The following is an 8,830-nucleotide window of genomic DNA, read 5'->3' as shown; positions in this document are numbered from 1 at the left end:
CAAGGCTTTCCACATGGTCTCTTGGCATTCCAGTTGTGAAAGTATAGTCTGAATGGGTGGACTGCATGGTAAGTGGATAAAAGCTGGACCACTGGGCTCAAAGGATGGTGGTCAGTAGTTAATTAATCAATTCTCTCTCCATTTTCCTCCTTAACTTGCATCATGGTATGATAAAATCATGCCAGCGTTTTATATTTCCAAAACCATGCATAGTTGCAGTCCTCTATGATCCTTGAAATCTTTTGTTAATTATTGCCAGCTTCCCACTGTTGGTCTTGTCTCAGAATGTGGCATGGGAACCATTGAAAATGCTTTGTGCAGACAATAATCATTGTTTTCCAGAACAGAAGGGAAATGCTCTACTAAGGGCCTGATCCTACAGCTTGATAAAGCCAGTTATAAACTTAAAAACAAACAAACAAAAAAAAACAACAAACAAACATGGAGATGTAGCTGTTATTTTTGCATTACGTTATCAGTATAGGCATTCTGTTGATACTAATTAATGCTTCTTGGTGTCTATGGGCACACACTAGTATTTACTTCAGAATAACGGAGAGAAGTTCCTTCTTAAGAATTATTAGACTTCTTTTCACAAGATTTTTCTTCATGGATATTTTCCTTCAGAGCTGTCCAGCTTGTATTTTAACACCTCCAGAATTGCCTTGGAGCTTTATCTGGAAACGCTTGTATAATCCTGGTAGTCCCATTGTGGGGGGAAATCTATTGTCTTTTATAAAATAAGACTGGTAAGTCTGTTTTTAAGAAGAAACTGAAAAACAAACACACCCACCTTAGCCTGCATGCTTTCTGGTGGCTAGATGGCTGTCCAGAGTCAGTAAAAACATTTAACTAGTGCCTCACAGGGAAAGCCTGGCTTCTCTAAGGTCATGGGCCAGCCTCCTGGTGACTAGATCAGGGCCGCCGATAACTTGATGATCAAGGACACTGGTGATCTTACCACTGATGACTGAGATGTTCTCTCCACTGAAGGAGTGGATACGCTGCTCTCCTCCCTACGCTGACACTATGTCTCGTCCTTCAAAACAACGTCACTTCTGCAGCTGAAAAGCTATTACTAGTTCAGACCCCATGTGCTGTGGCATTTTGCCTGTTGACTGAGAAGATCAACAGTGATGTGACTTCCTTCTCACTTGGAAATGTCACTTGTATGACAAAGGTCAGAAAGCTTCTCTAAGATACAGTTAATTATTTATGGTTGTTGTATCTTGAAGTCCTCCCTGCTTTGCCATACTTAACTAAGCTTTCCTCGCAGATTTGTTCACTTGGTTTTGGTCATATATGTTTATGTGAATTAGAATTAGAGCAACCAAGCAGCATTCATTGTAACTTCAGAGGGATGCAGCTGCACTTTATCTTGTTAGATTTAAGATTCTGTACACAAGACTTTTAAAGCCAATTTTTATCTATCTGGCAATTGTCTGTGTAAACAGAAAACCAGTCTTGTTGCTTTTTTTAGCCATTGAACCATTGTTCCATTATACAGTCAGATTTTCTTTTTAAAGTTTTCTCCCTGCTCTCTTTGTCTGTAAATAGGTTTGCGTTCCCTCATATGTTGACAAGAAGTTGTACGTGTGTTTGATAAACATCTCTGTTTCACAGTGCTATGAACTGAAGTGAAGCTTCAGTGTTTCTTCCAATCTACATTTAGAGGAGGAGTTGATTTGATTTATATTACACAGTTTGTGTGTGCGGGAAATAAGCATTAATGCATCAGGTCAAGGGGAATAAATTGCCATTAGTACACCACTTCTTTTGGCAGCCTTCTTAATCTTAGTGTTTCACCACCTTGCCTGGGATTTGCAAAAGTGCTCAAAGTTAACCCAACCCTCCACCCTTCAAGGTCAAGGGTAAGCTCCCTTTGGCTTTAAAGAAGGCAATTTTAGTCCTGTGCTGATGCTTTTGAAAGTCTTACCTTTCATTTGTAGTTAATGATGTGTTGAGCTTTTTAATGAACAGCCTGTTTCAGGTTTTGGATCTCTGTAATACATGTGCTACGGCTGGGTGGAAGGGCTTTGTGTGACTTCAAACAGGTAAAGGGTTAACGGAGTCCTTGCCAGCCCTGGGGCATCCGAAAAGGGCATCGATGCTGCCTTTAAGCAGGGGTGTGGGGATCCTCAGCCAATTGACTGCTGAGAAAGGAAAGCTGGAGCAAAAGGTAAATCAGTACTTTCTAGTAGGTCTGTGTAAAGGAAGTATTTCTTCCAGAGTGATTCTGTTTACTGGAGTTGATGGCAGTATTCGGTCAGCTCTTCAAAGAGGTATTTTCTTCATTCTCCACTCTTGCTTAACTAATAACTCATGTATTTCTCTGTGATCCAGTTATGCCACATCCCGTGAGAGATTAGTTTCTTCTTCCTGTCCTTGAACGGCGGGTGATTCCTGCGGTCAGGGTTGCAGAATGTTCTCATAATCCCCTTGTTTCGTGTGCTCACCGGGGGCCTGACACGTTCACCTGCAAAGCACTTGTTTTAAAGGCAACCTGAGCTTACGGCTAGAAATGCTAGCAGGCTGTTTGTAGAACCCAATGCAGGATTACGGGGACATAGCACTTGGCAGGCACCCGGATCCCAGAATGGGAAGCCTTCAGTCCTTCTCGCTGGGCTGCTGGATGTGCCCTCAGCCAGGTCCCTGGGCACTGCAGCTCTGTCCTCCTGAGTCCCTGCGGCATGCAGGGCATGTCCCAGGCCTCCCACCCTGAGGCTGCTCGCCTCGGGGCACACGGTGTGGCAAGGTGAGGTGTTTCTCCAGCTATATTGCCCTGCGGGGCCGCATCTGCTGGGCATTATCTGCACTACCTGCAGGCCCAGCAGCCTCCGCCAGCTGCTGGCGGTGGGACGAGGAGCCCGTGCCACCATTTTGCCCGGTGGTGCCTCTTGAAGGAGGGGGCCTCCGATCCCTCGTGTTGTGGCTCCATGCTGGAACACTTGAATACTCGTACAGCCCTGCTGTGGGGAGGCTGCTGTGTGGCTTGCCTCATAGATACTTCCCTACACAGTGCACCTCTGCTGCATGTGACCACTGGGCCCTTCAACTTCCTTACATTTGTGGCACTTTGAGAGAGAGACTTGAATTTGTACCAGACTAAAGCACTTCCCAGCAGTTGAAAGAAACATATCTAAGCCCCAGGAAGAGAGAGGACAGGGCTCGAGTTCCTCTCCTCCTTGCTCCTCCTTCCTCCTATGGGCTACTTTAGGCAGCTTCTCAGTTGGCGCTCTGGCCTGTGTGAACCCCATTCTTAATGCACCTAAATTTCCCCAGAAATTGTACATGGATTTTAGGGAAATAATTCAGACCTGTCCTGGGAGAAGGGGATTGGTGATAGTGCCGTGCTTCTGCCTTGTATCTGACACCAGAAGAATTGACGCTGTGAGTCCTATATTCATTTATCACTACTTGCTTGTATTTTGCACTTACCCTAGTTCTCTTACATGGCAATATTATTGTACATTTAATTTGTTAAGTAAGTGCATGGTCTTTCTTTTCCTATGCAAACTGTAGATGCATACACGTCACTTGTCTTTTTGAAGTTGTTACACATGTTAGGGTTTCTTTCAGCTCCCAGTATGATCAGTAGGTGGAATATAGGTAAGAAAAACACACTAATACCTGCTTGGCACGAATGTCTACCCTTTTATTAAAAGGCTGTTTCCATACTTTGGTAAAATTGAGTTGGCCAACTACTGGCGTGGCACTGCATTGGTCTGGTGCTTTGCACAAGACAAAGACTTGAAAGGTCATTTTACATGATGTCCATATCCCAATTAGTGGAAATGTGTATTGCTAAAGTTGGTTTAATTGTAATAGGTAATTAGAGGCTTGAGTGAATATATTTTCTTGTTAGACTCATCCTGTGGATATTTGTTTGCGTGCCTGAATGCATGTAGGCATGCTTGCTGGCCTTGACTGGATTACTTGTGTCAAATCTTACTTCAAGCGTCTGCAGGACTCGGCCATGATGCTTAAACAGTCTGTAGGAGTGAAAGCAACTGTGACTGAAGGATGCACAGAGTACAGGGGGATATTACAAGGTATTGTGTGTCTGCTTTGGATTTGTTTTAAAATCAATTTGTGACTTACAATAGTGAAAAAAACAAACAAACAAAAAAAACCATAAAAGTATTTAGAGAAAAAGTGAATCTCAGTAGTGTGGTACCTTCCCTAATATCAGGAAGAACTGGCATGTAAACCTGCTGTTCACTTGCGTTTCATGCACTAGCCTGCTGCACAACAAGGTGTTTTCATGGCTAATGCTGATCAGAGGCATTCCGAGTGTGATTATATGTCAACTGCAGCGTTCATTGTGCCTCTGGTATGTGCACCCTCTTATAAAATTCTTTGCATACCAGGCTTGAGTTTAGAAGATTTCTTCTTGTTTGTTTTGTGAAGCCAGATAAGAAAGGAACTGTGATTTACAGCCTTGAACTTACGATTGAACAGCTTTCACTTCCACTGCTCAACAGCCCATGCACTTGGTAACATTCCTTCTGTATCACGGAGTATTTTTGTTGACAGGGATTACTTTGGGCTTAAGAAAGCAGTGCACTGCGTTTTTCTCCTCTCGTTCTACCTGTCCAAATGTACTACTACTTCCTCTCCAAAACCTTTTTGATAAGTGCTGAAAACATTTCGGGATTTTTTTTTTTTTTTGCATCAATCTTGGTAATATGAGCAATGGTAATATGTTGAGATTCTCTGCACGTCTGTAATCATCTGTAAATGTTAGAGAAGTCAGAATTAGTCTTTCATTTTTGTGCATAGACCTTCCTCGTGGGTCTTCAACTTGTTGATTGCGTGTACATGTCAGTGTCTTTCCCTTTTGATTGTGTCCCCCAAGATGAAATTCACCATCATACACTTCTTGAGCTTTTTTTTTTTTTTCCAATTTAAACATTTGGAATGCTATCAAATATCAGGTATTTTTGTCCATAAAGCTTCAGAGGCCTCAACTATGGAAATGTACGGGATGCCCGTATCTTAATACTGCTTTGGGATCAGCTAATTCCTCCTGGTATGGACGGAGGAAAAATTGTGAATTATTTCTTCAGGATACAGCATTACCAGTGCTTCTTGTACTAAATAATTTGCTGTCAGGTAAAATTGCAAACCCTCTGGTTTATGTATAAACAGATGCTGTTTTTTGTACTTACTGTCCTTACTTTGCGGGTTCATTCTGGGAAACTGTCAGCAACATTGTCTGAGATGTACATATCCAGACAAGTTTGGAGCTCTTAAGGCTTCATCACTGGCTTGCATTACTGTCTGTGGGATGATCGTGAACTGTTTCCACAAGCGGCTCAGGAGTGCTGGAGAACACCATTGCACTAACCAGAAGTCCTGGAACTGGGGCCAAATAACTGTTAATCCTGGAGCATCTGAGTGGGAACACAGTTGCAAAACATCCGTATTCCTGGTTGAGGAGGGGGAGGTGGTAAGAGACTGTACTGCCAGGTGTTAATTAGCTTTCTGATGTAGCACCAGCTGATGTTTGTGAGCTTATAGGCTTTGCACTGATAAACATTTTTTTTCTCCTGTTGCATGCCTGAAGTGTTGCTTTTTGCTTTTTCTAGTGCTCAGTTCCTATTGACTGTACAAGTCATTGCTGTAGCCTGTTTTCCTCCCTTAGGGCTACCACCATTCAGTTACTCAGACTGGCAATTTAATCTTGTGCATCAAGAAAAGCCTTTACAATACCATGCCATCAATGAAGAGTTACTCTCTGAAAAGATTAAGTCATTTGGTGTATTTAGTAAGCTAACACATGAGCAGGGTGTAATATCTGCTGGAACATCACCTGTGTTCCTATACCACTTCCATGTGTGCCTGATTCTAGTTCACTTCTTGACAGTCCTTGCCTAGTTCTAGTCATTTGTGCCTTTTCCTCATTCTGGATAGCTTTTTCCTTCTGATTGCACTACTTCCACATGCACAGCCCTTTCACGGATAAGTTACCATTATAATATATAGTTGATTTAATTCTGAGACAAAAAACATGTTGGTCATACATATCAGTGAAGAGTTCAATAGCATTTCTGTGAACAAACTGAACATCTTTATTGCATCTTGTTTAAAGATCAAAAAGCGAAGTCATTACTAGGACCTTTCCTTAGAATTGAAAGTTCTGCCTCTGTAAGATGTTTGGAGTATTTCTTGTCCTTTCTCCCAAGTCCACTGGTATCATGAGGTTACAAACAAAATTCCCTTGGCACACAGAATATACAGAAAAAGTATTGAGAATTGACTGGTTTGCTTCACCATAGGGAACTGCTATCAATGTGCTTATTTTCTTTGTTGCACCAAGTAGACTATTACATTTGGGTTTTTGGATATCATTTCTTCCTTGGTTAAAAATTGTCCATGCCAGAATAACCATAAACTATCCTTTTACTACGAAAGCTGTTCGTCCTTCTTTTGCAGTAGTAACATTCATGCTTGCCCTTGCCATCGTGGTCTTTTATCTTTTCCAGATTGCAGTGTATCTGCTATAAATTCTAAAGTACAGTTGTGAGTCCTGCTTCGTCTTTAAATCACTGCAGCTGTGTAGCAGACACTCACCGATGACGGGATACTATGCTTTATGTATTTCCGTACCTTGGTTTTGAAAAAGGGGCTTTCTCAAGACTTAATCATAGTCCTCTCCTATCCTTGCAGAGCACACATTATGAACTTGTTGTGTTTGTGACAGGCAAATCTTTGTCTCACCTTGGAGCTGTAGAGGCACGTAGGCTTTGATTTTTTTTCCCATCTGTGGGATGCATTATGTTATTAGCAATATTCCTGTTCGTATGGAAGCCTGGTAGCTGCTCAGAAAGCTTCCTTACCAAGAAGTCTTAGCTGAAAAAGGAGGGATGGCTGAGATTTTACTGTGCTGCTCAGTATATCCACTGAGTCAAAGAACTCACCATTAACCTTTCCTAGGCTCTCTCAATCTGGACACCCATGACAGTGAAGGAAGCTTCACTGGGAGAATCCAGACAGTGGGGTAGGATTCCTTTCGCTGTCTTGTTTCCAGACAGAGAGGTGCCAGGTGGCATCTGCTAGTTCCCTACATGACTTTGGAAAGGGATGCCAGGGATTCCTTGTGTGGGCACTATGTTCATGCATTTTTGAATCTCTTGACCCTCAAGTCTCTCTCTTTCCTCCTTTTTGTCATATGCAGTCATTTCCATGGCTTCTCCCACATCTAGCCCTCTGATTCTTGTCCCAGGTGGGCAAGCTGGTCAGAACTGTGTTCAGGAACAGATGTCCACAAGCCCCATAAGCTGAGGGACGAGCGTTTCATTCCAGGGTTTTCGGTGACTGCCTTTTTAGGCATAGGTTTTTAGTGCTCAGTTTGATCTTTTGATGTGACTGGGAGTAGCTAGTCACAGTCCTATCTTTTAACACCACAGTCATAGTTATTTTCATGCAAAGTGATAATGCAACACGTACCTGAAGAAAGTGCATATGCCGTGTCTGGAACACAGAAATGGATTACCTCAGAGGAGGTGGAGGCAGAACGCAATCACTCAAAACAAGCTATGATTTAGGATCAAGATACGGGAAATGTGCTATCAGATAATCTTCCCCCCTCATTCCAGATTTATAAAATAAGGATTGGCGTCGGCACACAGAGGCGGTTGGTGCTTGAGGAATGCCAAAGAGGAGGTAGTTATTTGACAGAACTACTACCAACTCCACACTTGTTTTTGCCTACAGGTTATGAGAAAGTGTTGAGAGCTGTTCTCAGCTTTTAGAGGGTCACCTTTCTTGGTAGCTTGAATTCAGAATATACATACATAAAAGTAGTTTGTTTCCTGTGAGAAATTAACGTGGTTAAGTAGATGAAAAGAGTTGGCTCAAGAGAATTGGTGCTACTGGCAGACCATGATTCTCTTACCTTGCGGAGCACCCAGCCTGCCTGGAAATGTTTGGTGCTGGGAGGAAAAAGAAAAACAGCCAAATCTGATGCTGTTCTTGACGTCGGCTTATGGGGAAATCTGCGTGATTGCATTATATTCGATACGGAAGAAAGCTAAATTGCTTGTCTTAAGAATTGTTTTAAATCATTTTCTCCTTTTCCTTGGTACAAATTGGGAGTGTTACGCTGTAGGCAGCACCCAGCTGAGCAGGCTTCTCAGAAAAGCGTCTTGCCCTTTGAACAAGGAGTACTTAGCAGCTGGAGCTTTGCCCCTGTACAGAAAGTGTGAGTGTTATATTTACATTGTAAAATACACCAGCACTTAATTCCAGGTTCATTTTCTTCATGACAAAAGCCAGAGGAAAAGCTGAAATTTGGTTTTTGTCTACAGCTGTTTTTTAGAGTTTCAATTAATCTTCCAAGCCTTGTAATTGGTGTAGTTTAATTATGAAGTCTTGAAATGGAGTTATAAAAGATCACTGCTGTTTGGAGGTGAAGCCAATTGTAACTCTTTTTGCTACAAGTTGAAGATTCAATTATTATTATTATTTATTTAATTCTGAACATAAATCAACTCTTTGAATATCATGAAAAGTTAAGGTAAAGGTGCTCTTGATGTATGCAGTCCAGTCCATTCTGTGTTATCTCATCATATTTCTTAGTATTTGTTTTCTGGTGGACCATCTAAAACAGGAACTACATACAGGTGGAATATATTTTTTAGTAAAGATTTTGTAAACCAGCAAACTTCTGGGAACTCGGAAATGTGTTTTTATAGCATACTTGTTCTTTACATGATGTGGGTTTGTTTGTTTATTTGCTTTTTCTGTGGTTGAACTGTAAGCTGTAAAGAAAAATACACAATAGGACCTTTAAACAGTGAGATGAAAATAATTTAATTTGCTAACA

At 41.8% G+C, this 8,830-nt stretch overlaps 1 protein-coding gene and 1 long non-coding RNA gene across 6 annotated transcripts in view; both read left to right on the top strand.

Annotated features, from left to right (window-relative positions):
- The window catches only part of CRADD (CASP2 and RIPK1 domain containing adaptor with death domain), an 82,487-nt gene that overhangs the window by 9,913 nt on the left and 63,744 nt on the right, over positions 1–8,830 (top strand). The gene's annotated exons all lie outside the window — the stretch shown is intronic.
- Positions 1,187–8,830, top strand: part of LOC119715506 (uncharacterized) — a 42,976-nt gene continuing 35,332 nt past the window's right edge. The window contains exon 1 of the long non-coding RNA XR_011808629.1: positions 1,187–4,052. This is a non-coding gene — a long non-coding RNA (uncharacterized lncRNA). The remainder of the gene's footprint in view (positions 4,053–8,830) is intronic.

This window comes from Anas platyrhynchos, chromosome 1 (genome assembly GCF_047663525.1).
Source record: "Anas platyrhynchos isolate ZD024472 breed Pekin duck chromosome 1, IASCAAS_PekinDuck_T2T, whole genome shotgun sequence".
NCBI lineage: Eukaryota > Metazoa > Chordata > Aves > Anseriformes > Anatidae > Anas > Anas platyrhynchos.
This window is presented reverse-complemented; position numbering and strand designations above follow the sequence as displayed.